At 50.9% G+C, this 12,319-nt stretch overlaps 1 long non-coding RNA gene across 1 annotated transcript; it reads left to right on the top strand.

The window, feature by feature from the left end:
• The first annotated feature begins 1,035 nt into the window (after positions 1–1,035).
• LOC119514316 lies at positions 1,036–4,143 on the top strand. The gene is made up of 3 exons (XR_005212786.1): positions 1,036–1,146; positions 3,600–3,771; positions 3,874–4,143. It is a non-coding gene; the product is annotated as an uncharacterized LOC119514316 (long non-coding RNA).
• The last annotated feature ends 8,176 nt before the right edge of the window (positions 4,144–12,319 follow it).

A 12,319-nucleotide genomic window follows, 5' to 3' on the forward strand; every position in this document is an offset into this window, starting at 1 on the left:
TGGCACAAAGATAGGGGCTCAGGGAGTGGGGTTCAAGCTGGAGACCTGAGGACAAGGAACCCAGTGTGGCTGGGGAAGAGAACAAAGGAGGGAGTCACTGCCAACAAGGTTCAATTGGTGTTGGGCTGTGTGCTCTGAGCCTCACCGTCCATACCCAAAAACTGAGGTCTCAGCTAGATCAGAGGTCTTGGACTGGAGGCTACAGGTTTGATCCGGCTCTTAGGCACATTTGGCCTGTGCTAGGTTTTAAAAACTATTTGAACTGACATTTAAACATCACAAGTTGTCATCTATAAAACTGGCATGTTGACATCTTGAAATATGGGGAAATCTGGCAACGTTGGCCCTGCACACCTGCCGACCAGAGCTTCCCAGCCAATTCCAACTGGAGGTGGGGTGTCCCCAGAGAAGCAGGCCTTGTAGCCAAGGACCTGGGGCCACTGTCACCCAAAGTGGGGAGTGTAGGCTGTTTGGACCAGGTTTTTGAGGGAGCCCCCAGGGAGTGTCTGAGCCACACAGCTTCTTGCAGTACCTGGGCCCCAGATGCAGCTTGACAAGTGCCGAGTGCCACGGGGCTCTTAGCTCCATTGATCTGGACACTAAGCTCCTATTAATGTAGTCAGAAAAGGCAATTGCTTTCTTGGCAGCCACAGGCTGCTGACAGCTCACACAGGACTTATAGTCTGATGGAGGCACCCCAAGCACCCCCCTTGGAGAGACTGCTGGCCTAAGACTTACGCGTCTGGCTTTCAAGCCCAAGTGCAGGTTTCACACTCTGACCTTGTCACCAGGGGCTGTCACTTGTGCTGCCAGCCTCTTCTGTAATCTGGATCCCAGCTGTCCCTTCTGTGCTGGCCTTTTAAATGGACCTAACCCCCTCGCAAAGGGGCAGCAAGATCCCATCTAGAGGGTTGAGAACAACGCTGCCCCCTGACCCCTCTTTGTCTTCTCTCCTGGGTTTACCTTCTCTGGTTTTCTGACCCTCTTTGGCTTCCTCCCTCTGCACACCCAGGGCCTCTGAGGACCTGTTTTGGATGTGTCTTCTGGGTTCTACTGCCTGAGATTCCCAGAGGCATGAATTTGGTTTCTGACCTTGGACCTATGCACCTTTACTGTGGTGAAAGGCCACCGCCATACTTTCGCTAGGTGGGTTTTATTCCTCTCCAGGACCCTCCCCAACCCTGGCAGCCCTTCTTTAGTCACCAAAGTCTCCTTATTTTAATTCCCTGATGCTCATGAGTTTGCTCTTTTCTTTCCATCCCCATGACCAAGACCCTAGTCCAAACCACCTGTCACCTGGCAGCTACCAGGGCCCCCTACCTGGACTCCCTGACTCCAGGCTTTGCTCTTCCAGCCCATTCTCCAACAGCAACCAGAGCTGCCTATTTTGAGGGCAAACCTGACCATGGCAATTCTGTTCAGAATCCTTTGGTGAATCACCACTGATTTCAGGATAAAGCCCAAACTCCTTGGCCTGGGTCCCAGGCACTTCTTGATTGGTCCCTGTTCTCTCCTTCAGCCCCACTGGCTCAGAACTATCCACCCCATTCCCATGCCAGTCCATGTTCTAACAACACTGGGGTGTTTGCAGGATCCCTTGTTCTCTTTGAAACCTGGACTTTTGCACATGCATTCCCTTTGGCTCTAACCATCACCCCACTCCTTCACCCAGCTAACTCACTTTTTGCCTGTCAGTGTGGATGCCACTCCCGACCCCTCCCTAGCCTGGACTCCCATGAAAACATTGCCTCCTAATCACGGCACTTGTCACCTTCCATGGTTATTGCTTATTGAGTCGTCTGTCTTCCCCACTGGGCTGTCAGCTCCATCGGGGCAGGGACCATGTCTATTTTACTTTCCATTCAATACTACTGCCTGGCATAGGCCTGGGACATAGCAGGTACTGGATGAATATGTATTGAGTGAATGAATCGATGAATGATAACGAGGACGAAGCCAAGAGTAGAGAAACCCCAAGACGGTTGTTCTGGTTTGCTAATGCTGCTGTTAAGCAAAATACCAGAAATGGATTGGCTTTTATAAAGGGGGTTTATTTGGTTACAAAATTACAGTCTTAAGGCCATAAAGTGTAAGGTATCAACAATCGGGTACCTTCACTGAAGGATGGCTGATGGCATCTGGAAAACCTGTATTTGCTGGGAAGGCACGTGGCTGGCATGTGCTTATCCTGGGTTGTGTTTCAAAATGGCGTTCTCCAACGTGTCGCTCTTGGGGTGTTTTGTCCTCTCTTAGCTGAAGCTTGTCCAAAATGTCTCTCTCAGTTGCTCTGATGTCTTTCTGTCTGTGAATTCCTTGATAGGACTCCAGTGATCCAATTAACACCTACCCTGAATGGGTAGGGTAACGCCTCCATGGAAATTATCCAATCAAAGGTCTTGCCCAGTTGGTTGAATCACGTCTCCATGGAAACACTCAATTAAAGATTTCAACCTAATCAACACCAGTACATCTGCCCCCACAAAATTGCATCAAAGATAATGGCATTTTGGGGGACACAATACATCCAAACTGGCACAGCGGTCAATAGAGAGCTTCCTCCAGGTTGAACCTGAGTCATCTTTATTGGACGCTCTGGGCACACTCTGTGAAAGGGGATTAGCCAGGTAAAGGGGGTGGGGTGAGGAGTGGATTCTAGGGATCTTCCTAACACCTCGTCTGTACCCCTCCACCTTGCGCATGAGATCAGCATGGGAGAAGTTGCCAACTGCCTGGCTGATTGGAGAGACATTACTGCCCTCCAAAACAGGAAATGGGCTTGATTGGCATAACCAATATCAGCCAGAACCCAGTTTGTCTGATTCCAGAGCTCATCATTCTTAGCCACTGTGCTAACCTACCTGAATGATGACTGGGAATCTGTCCAGAGCTCGCTCCCGTGTGGGCCAATGTGCCATGGACCAAGAGGAGATCAGAGCTCTGGTCTTTCTGCAGAATGACTTGAGCTGTGTGACTTGAGGCAAATCTCTTACTCTCTCTGGGCTTCTGTTTCATATTGCCTAATCCTCAGGGTTGTTGTGAAGTCTCATCTTTCACTAATTTTGGGCTCACAAGGAGCAGGGGCCAGGCTTCTCTATCTGGGGGTCCCCATTGCTCTGCATATGGCCTGGACCACCAAACATGATTGTTGCCTTGAAAGGTTCTTTGCAGACTTGGTTGATTGACTGTCACCTTCTAGGCTCCAGACTCTAAAATCCTTCATGAGTCGGGTGCTTGAGCTGGCCTCTGAAACCCACTCTGTCCTAACTAACTGGACAATTGCCTCATGTCACTGATGTGTATTATTATTTCCTCTGTTATAATACATGTCTTTTTAAAAGAAAATTAGGATCTGTCAAGCACCATTAGACAATAAACCTAGCAAGGGAGCAGCCAGTGGCAGTGAGTCAAGTTTCTGGCCGAGCAGAAGCAGCTGTGCAGGGGGAGTGTTTGTCCCAGCCGGGCCATTACTGTCGCTCCAGATGACAGCTCCATGCAGAAGTTTCCCCCTCTTTGGAGTGGGAAGGATGCAATAGAACCTTCCAGCCTCAGCGTATAACCCACTTCCATTAGTGCTCAGAATCCCGTGTCGGCTCCCACAGCAGAAACCTGCACAAATGGGAGAGACCCAAGAGCCACGGGGTCTCCGGCGCCTCAGAACAGGAAGGACTGAGCAGGGCCCTGGGACGGACGGCTCCTTCTAGCATCCAGATGTCCGGTACCAGGTGATTGGTCTACATCATCGTCCACAGGATGGGATGGTCTCAGAGCCAGGTGAGTCAACCCCAAAGCCATGCGGGCTCCCTGCCGAGCTTCTGTGAGGTATGGACAGGGGAGGCTAGCGAGGGACGGTGTCTGGGCTCTTGTCTTTGTCAGCAGGAACACAGCTCGTGACTCCACGGACTGGGCAGCCCCTTCGGACACGTTCTTTCATTTCTCATCGTATTGGCCGATGGTCTGCGTGGATGCGCTGTAGGCCCGTCGCGGGGGCTGATGAAGCAGCTGGGACGCTTCATCCTCCACGGGCTTCAAAGTGGCTGAGACTCCGGATCCCACCTGCGCTGATTCCCAGGGCTGGCCACGCCCCACAGTCTGCCTTTATCCTCCTCCTCCTCCCCCTTTTCTCTTTTACTCTTCCTCCTTCCTCCTCCCCCTCTTCTTCCTTTCCTTCCTCATTCTCCTCCTCCCTCCTTTTCCTTCTCTTCCTCCTTCCTTCTCTTCTTCTTCACCCTCCTCTGCCTCCTCCCCATCCTCCTCTTCTTTCCCTCACCCTCTTCCCTTCCCTCCACTCCCCCTCCTCCCCTCGGGCAGTGCTCACCAGCCTCTCACCAGCCAGCACACAGGACTGGGGGAAACAGGAGCCAGCCTCACCTGTGGGGGAACACTGCTGAGCTGGGACAATCCTGCCTGCCTCAGAAAGAGAGGTTTTATGTAGTTTTTGGCATTTACAAATCCTTTGTGAAAAGGTCACCCTGTTCTTGGAATCTTTTATTAATGCTGAAGACTGGCCCCGGAAATGTCATGTCTTTTTACCATGATATTTACTCAAAAAACTATGACTAATCATCTGAAATTCTATCGGCAACTCGACCTGGCCAGGCTGGGGGACCTGCAGGGGTTACATGGATGCCGGTCTCCCTGGAGCTGGTGGAGCCCCCAACCCCAAGTGGAGGAAGGGAGGGGTGGGCTAAGGTCAGATTCCTCAGGCATATGCTGCCGACTTCTCCCTAGTGTCCCAGCTCCTTGGCATCTCCAGAGAATTGACCAGGATGGCGGGCCAGGAGGGATCTTGGTGGTTAGGCAATTCAACCTGCTCATTTGACAGATGTGGGGACTGAGGCCCAGAGACTGAGAGCCACCTGAAGGGTCACACAGCAAGCCAGGGGCAAAGTTGAGACTGAAGACCAGGTGTCTGGACTCCTAAGCCAGTGTTCCTTCTCCTCTAGTTGACCTCTAGCTGTCACTCTAGGGCTGAGGCTGGGGAAAGGAAAAGAAGTGACTCTCCCTGGCTCCAAGAGTCCAAGGCAGTAGGTATGGAGGGAGTCTGGATATGTAGATGCTATCCAGCGCCTTCCCCAGCCTCTCCTTCCATCAGCCTGGGATTCCCTTCCCTCCTTCCTCCTCCAGGTTAGAGACAGTGGCAGAGGCCTTTCCTCAAAGCCAGCCCCACAGCCCTTCCAAATGGCCCTGCAGGGTTTGGGACAGGAAGGAGTTAAAGCCTGCCCTCCCATTTCACAGGGACTCTGTGGAGAGGATGAGACAATGGATGTGAAATTAATGCATAAACAGTAAATTATGGACATATAGAAATTTTATTATTGTTTTTACCTTTGGGAGGAAACCAGGAGAGAAAAGGAGAGTACACTCATCATTTTTTGCTTATCGGATGAGCTTGTTTGTATCTCAGAAAGGAGAGTGAGCCCCAGGCAAGGAGAGCACTGCCAAGGAACCAGAGAAGACATGTGCTGCTTGCCTTCTGGGATGGTTAGGTTCAGGTGTGAACCTGGCCAGGTGATGGTGCCCAGGTAACTGGTGGTCAAGCAAGCACTGGCCTAACCATTACTGTAAGGACATTTGTGGCTGGTTAATAAATCAGAAGGCTGGTTTATTAAATCATCAGTCATTTGGCTGCAGCTGTGACTGATGACATCAACTAAGGGCGTGGCTTCCACAATGAGAGAATGCAATCAGCTGGATTTAATCCAGTCAGTTGAAGACTCTTACGGGAAAGAGAGAGAACCTTCATATCTTTTCTCCTGCTAGCCAGCCTCTCCTGAGGATTTCTTTGAACACATTCATTGGAGTTGCCAGTTTGCTGCCTGCCCTATGTAATTTGGACTCGTGCATCTCCACACTTGCGTGAGACACTTTTATAAAATATTATATTTACAGATATCTCTTGTTGGTTCTGTTTCCCTAGAGAACCCTAACTAATACACCCCCCCAGCATCCATTCGCCCTTACTCTGGCCACCACCCCCTTCTGTCCTCAGTTTCAATAGTCTGGATGGTTCTGGAACTCAGGCCTGAGCCCACCACTGTGTCATGTTCCCCTGGCCAGTTTTTGGTTCAGGAGTGGGAGCTTGACCTCTGGGTCACTAATCTGAGTGTGTCTGGGGCTTTTGCTGGGACTCACTCTTTTCTGATGGACTTGAACCTGGAAGGATGTAGCCTTAGTTGCTGCTGTAGTCACTCATGGCCTTGAAGGCCATGAGAGCGATGGGGCAAGGATGCACATTCTTTTGCTCTCTTAGGCTCCATGAGGACCAGGGTTTGGTTTGTATGCCCAGAACACTGTCTGAAATATGGAAGGGACTCAAAGAGCATTTGCTAAGTAATATACATTTAAGCGCTTGTATTCAGCTATGCCTGCAGCCAGCCAGATCTGTATCTGGGTTCTATTTATATAAGTCTATACATTCCTTATTTTACTTAAGCTTGCTTGAGTCAGGTGGTTTGATAACTTGCAACCTAAGGAGTCTGAAGTCAAATAGGGCATGATGTTACAGGCAAGGGGCCTGGAGAGGTTGGGTGAGGGTGGGGAGCCACCTCTGGGGCCTGGCAAAGCCAAGGGTGAGGGTCTTGGGAGGGCAGTAGACCTTGCCTCTCTCCCAGTCCAGTTGTGGGCTGGTCCAGCTTTGGCTGTCCAGATACCCTGAGGTTTAGGGTCAAGTCCCTGGGCCTGAGGGGTCCTGGTCTAGCTCCTGGTGGGTCACACTGTAGGCCCAGGGGAGTCCTTTTTGCCCTCTAAAGGAAGTGTGAGGCGTCAGTGTCCCCAAGCTTCTTGTAACTTTCCACTTGTAATGACCCTCTCATCACGTTGCTATTGTAGATAATAAAATGATAGTTACGAAAAATCATTTCTACTCTTTTTATTGTGTGCATACTATGGGGTCAGTGACTATGAAGAAGGTATTAGTATGCTTATAGAATGGATGAAGAAATGGAGATTGAGAGAGAAGATAGCATCCTAGGGTCTCAAAGGTAAGAAATGTGGGATTTGGATTTGAAACCACATCCTAGTTTGGCCCCTCGGCTCCTAACTAGTGTTCATAGCTGCTTGTCAGGGATAGCATTGGGGGTCCCATGGGGTGGGGGTCCCAGGGGAATATCAGAGCTGCCATCTGACAAGAAGGCAGCTCAGGGAGTTCATGCTGGGGGTGGGGGTTTTCCTGGGAGGTTGCTTTGCTTAGAGCCCACTGGGGAGCTCTGGTGGGTTCTGTGCAGCCCCTCAGGGTTGCCTGACTGGCAGGGAGGGCCTAGAGCCTTAGGTTCCTGGGTGTAGGAGGGGAGGGGGTTGCACTGATGCACCTCACGTGATCAATGGCCCTGCCCACACAGCTGGCACCAACACATGGCCGGGGCTCCTCACACAAGCTCTGCCTGTGGCTTGCAGCCCACTCTGTGGAGTGGGAGGCCCTTGCAGTGTGGACAGCCACCAGTCACATGGGAGAGAGGTTTCTGAGCAGGAAGCCCACATGCTGGAAGCCACTACCTCCCTGGGGCTTCAGAGACTGGGCTGTCCGGGCCACCATTTGGGAAGGGTGAGCAGAAATCCATGGATCTTGGCCTTCCTTCTGCTTATGGATTATCCCAGTAAACCTCTGAGAGGTGCAACCCAGCACCCTCCTGGGGTCCAGTGAGGCCCAGCTCTTGGGGGTCCTGACCTGGGTGGGAATGAAGCCAAACTCTGCCCAGGTTGCAGTGAGGTTGGGTTGCAGCTCCTTGTCGGTTGTCTCTGTAGCCTCATGGGTGGGGAATCTCTGTGGCCTCCTGGGAGGGGTCTCTGCAGCCCCATGGGTGGTCTCTGCAGCCTTGTGGGGTGGTGGTCTCTGCAGCCCTGTGGGTGGTCTCTGCAGTCCTGTGGTTGGTCTCTGCAGCCCTGTGGGTGGTCTTTGCAGCCTTGTGTGTGGGGGGTTGGTCTCTGCAGCCTTGTGGGGGGGGTGATCTCTGCAGCCCTGTGGGTGGTCTCTGCAGCCCCATGAGTGGTCTCTGCAGCCCTGTGGGTGGTCTCTGCAGCCTTGTGTGTGGGGAGGTGGTCTCTGCCACCCCATGGGGAGTCTCTGCAGCCTTGTTGCTGGCCCCTGCAGCCCTGCTCCTTATACTGGGGGTGGCCCATTCAAGGGCTGACCTGAGCCTGTCCTTGTGAGATGGTTAAGTTCACGTGTCAACCTGGTCAGGCGATGGTGCCCAGTTGTTGGTCAAGCAAACACTGGCCTGACTGTTACTGGGAGGACATGTCATGGACATAAATCATCAGAAAGGTGATTGCGTCTATGGCTGATGACATCTACAATCAGCTGAGGAGTGTCTTCAGCAATGAGATGTGTCTCATCCAGTCAGTTGAAGGCTTTAAAAGAAGTGATGCTTTCAGAAGTCAGAAGAGAGAATTTCCATCTCTACTTAAGCCAGCCAGCTTCTCCTGGGCAATTTATCGAAGACCTTCACCGTAGTTCCTGGGTTGCTTCCTGCCCTATGGCATTTGGACTCGTGCATCCCAACAGTCAAGATGAGATAATTCTTATTAAAAATCTCACAATATCTACAGATATCTCCTGTCAGTTCTATTTCCCTATGGAATCCTGACTAATACACCCTGCACCAGGGAAGAAATGGGACCAGAACCTGCCGGGGTGACAGAGGCATTTTCAGTTCGGTTCTCACCCCTTGGCATGAAAATAGGCCCAGGGAGGCAGCCAAAGCTGCTCCAGAATAAGGAGCTGGGCCACTATTTCACACCGAGTGGGACCAATGTCAACAGGAGGGACACATGCTCCTCTTGTAAACTAGACTGTGACATCATCAGAAAAAAATACATTTTGGTTAAAAGGTGTCCTTAACCAGTTAGAAGGAAACTGGTGGCGGCCATCCTTGGTGGGGAGAGGCTGACGTGGAATTGAAGCCTTTTCTGCCCCTCAGCTCGGGGGTCTGAGTTCCCTTCCTGCCCCTGGTAGGAACCCTGCATCTGGCTGAAGACGGAGGGAGCCTGGCTGTGCTGGGGCTCAGGGCAGGCCTCGGTGGTGTCCCAAGATGTAGACAGATCCAAAGGATGGCTGAAGCTGACTGGAGGGGTCGGCTTCCTGGTGGAGGGTGATAGGCAAGAAACACTGAGGGGCTGGTGAGCTAGAGGACGGGGAAGGAGCACCTCAAATGAGATGGGTTCCTTTCTCTCTACCCCGTGACACCCAAGGGCAAGATGTCTGGACCAGCGGTTCTCAAACATCAGCACACATCTGAATCACCTGGAGGCCCATCCCATGTTTCTGAGAAGCTCCCGGTGTGGCTGATGCTGCTGGCTCTGGGACCACACTTTGAGAACCAGTGGCTGAGCTGTGGTCTGGCTGTGCAGCACAGCTTTTAGGTGCTTACTTGAATTCTTTAGCAAAAGAGCTGTTTAAACCTCCATCAGGTTCACTATGTGTTTGGTCTGAGAAGACAGATGGAAAGTATCAAGGGAAGGATGGGGTGGGGTGGAATCCCCCAGATCAGGGGACCGGGACCGGGTACCAGACCTGTCCTTGGGGATAACAGACCAGGAACAATTCCCCACATGAGAGAAACATAAGGCTGATTACCCTGATCCCCACCCCCTCACCCCCACTCCAAGGGGCAAGCGAAACCCTTTCTGGGATGGAAGGAAGGGGCCTGCCAGGATAGTTACCTGAGAATGCCTTGCACCGAGGGGGTGACTGGGGTCGTGGGCAGGGCAGCAGCAGAACCTTCCAGGTCCCAGGCCTGGTATCAAAGCTCGAGTTCACGTCCTGCCTCACCTTCCTGTGCTGTGTGACCTTGAGCCCCAATCTGCTCATCTGTGGCATGGGCACAATGAAAATGCCCCCCACTGTCTGCTGGGGTTGTTTTGGGAGGATGAGAAATCAGTGTGTAAAAGGTGACTTGTGTACATGTGTAAGTTTTTATTCTTGTTTCAAGTTTGAAGGGCAAGCAGGGGAGAGGGGAACCGGAAAGGTCATGACGGGAGTTATTACTTTCGATGGGGCTGGGGTGGTGGCTTCCTCACCTTTTATCCTTATGTTCAGGGAACTCAGATTACAAAATGGATTCAATGAGGCAAAAGCCCAAACTTCAGCTCTCACATCAGCTTTGGCCAGGACTCCAATAACATGAAAGACCAGGGCTAGTTCATTATTTGGGTTTGGGAAATGCTCACTCAGGTTTTGGAAATGTTGCCATTTGCTGGTTTGGGCCTGAAAGATGCTGCCCGCATCCTCCTTTCTAGGAATGAATGTTAATCCAAGAGTTTCTGATGAACGTGGATGTGGATTAGAGCTGTCCTCATTCAGCCTTGCCCATGTGAAGACAGTTAATTGGCCTAATGTCCTGAGATTTTATTGCATGGCTGCTACATTATAAAAGGCTTACGTGCATCCTTTTAGCTTTGTAAGGTAGGTATTGTTCCCACTTTGCAGATGAGGAAACCAAGGCCCCTATATATTAAGATACTTGACTCATCCTCATCCTCTGCTCCCCTCTGCTTCTTGTAAAGGAGGTGAAAATACACTGTAAATTGCACGGTGTCAATCAACCATAAAGGACTGTTGTTACAATATCCCTCCATCGACTTTTAGTGCTCAGAGTAATTTTCTTGAGCTTTTTATTTTCCCAGCCAAACAAATATCCAGCCATTTGTGCATATTGTCAGCAGCAGCGTTGCCTCCACAGCCACTGCAGTATCCCGTGGCTTTGATAATAGATCCTCAAACCCAAGGGACCACAGGCACCTTGGGGACAGAGGAAAGGGGGCTTTACAAACCTTCTCTGTTTTCTTTTCCACTAGCATATTGCCTGGGAAAATTCCAGGTGTGTTCTCCCCCTCTCCCTCCCCAACACAAAATGACTTTGTTGCATGGGCATAATTTCTTACAATAACATTAACATATTATTGGAGCTCCTTACCTTTGGTGTAATAGTTCCCTATTGAACTGTGGCAGACTAATTATGTCAGTTCCTTTTCATTCCAGTTTAGTGCTTCTCGGGAGAGCCGCAGCGCAGCCCCGGTAATAATGATTAAACTGCTGTCTATTGCTCCACTGGACGTTCAAGCCAAATGGGAAAATTCCGTGCTGGAGATGGAGCTCGCAGCAGCCCCCGCACTTGATGCAATTTGGTGTTTTAAAAGCCATTACCCTGCGGTCATTTCCACATGATGGTGGAGGGCTGGTAGTGCTTCTTGGGAGTCAGGGAAGAAAGAGCAAATCAGGAAAGGAGACAGCAAGGCAGGGAGGAGCCCCGAGGTGATTCAGGTGCTTTCCATTGGCCGGCTGAGCCCTCGAGTTCTGATCTGGTCCATTTGGAGTCAAGCTTGCAACTCAGCTGGCAGGGGAGGGCGTGCAGGCGAGGCCCAGGTAGTGAATCAGAACAAGCCAACAGCAAACAGTTAAATCTCTGTTGTCAGTGTCAGTTCAAAGAGCCCAGGGAAGATGAATGAAAATGAAGTCATTTTCACCTTCTCCCAGTCTCCTGCAGTGCTCTTTGCTGGAGCCTAAATGGAACATGCAGAACAGGAAGGAAGGGAATGTTGGGCTTCAGCAAGAGCTTTGCAGAAGGTTGATGGTCTTCATTGCCTACCAGGATGCAGACCTGCCCTGGGCACCCACTCTTTCTTTTTTTTTAAATTCAATTTTATTGAGTTATTTGGGCACCCACTCTTGATGGCTATCAATGACCCAGTGATAATAACAAGGAGCATCAGTTGGGTGATTATTTTGTGCCAGGCATTGGATATAGGGCTTTACATCTGCTGGCTCATTTAATCTATAAAATAGGTCTATGGGGTGGGTCTTATCATCCCCATTTTGCAGAAAACCTTAAGTAACTTGTACAAGGTGGGTCATCGGAACCCCTATCTCCAACTGCAAAGCTTGTGTGCAGAGCCTTTCTTCCTCTCCACTTGTGATGGAGCCAACATGAGGGGGCCTTTCTGTCATGCTAGCCTCAAGCTGGGCCCCTCTGGCACATCGTGAATGTTGCAGACCAGGTCTGGGCCTTCCTGGGGCTGAGAGCTAAACAGTCCCCTCCAACACAGGGCGATGGGTTCTACAATTGGGTGGTGATGAGAACACATTCATCCTTCAGGCAACATGTATTTACTGAGAGCCTGCTATGTGCCAGGCCCTGCTGGGTTCTAGGGCTGCTCTCACACCTGCAAAACCACCACACCCCTTGCTCTTACAGACTCATCAGTCTCCATGGGAAGATGTGGTCATGATTTAACATTTATTAAGCTCTTACTCTGTGCCAGCTACAATCATGGTAGCTCTCCATCATTTATACGACAAGGAAACCAAGCCTTGAAGAGTTGTGTA

This window comes from Choloepus didactylus, chromosome 18 (assembly GCF_015220235.1).
Source record: "Choloepus didactylus isolate mChoDid1 chromosome 18, mChoDid1.pri, whole genome shotgun sequence".
Taxonomy (NCBI): Eukaryota; Metazoa; Chordata; class Mammalia; order Pilosa; family Megalonychidae; genus Choloepus; species Choloepus didactylus.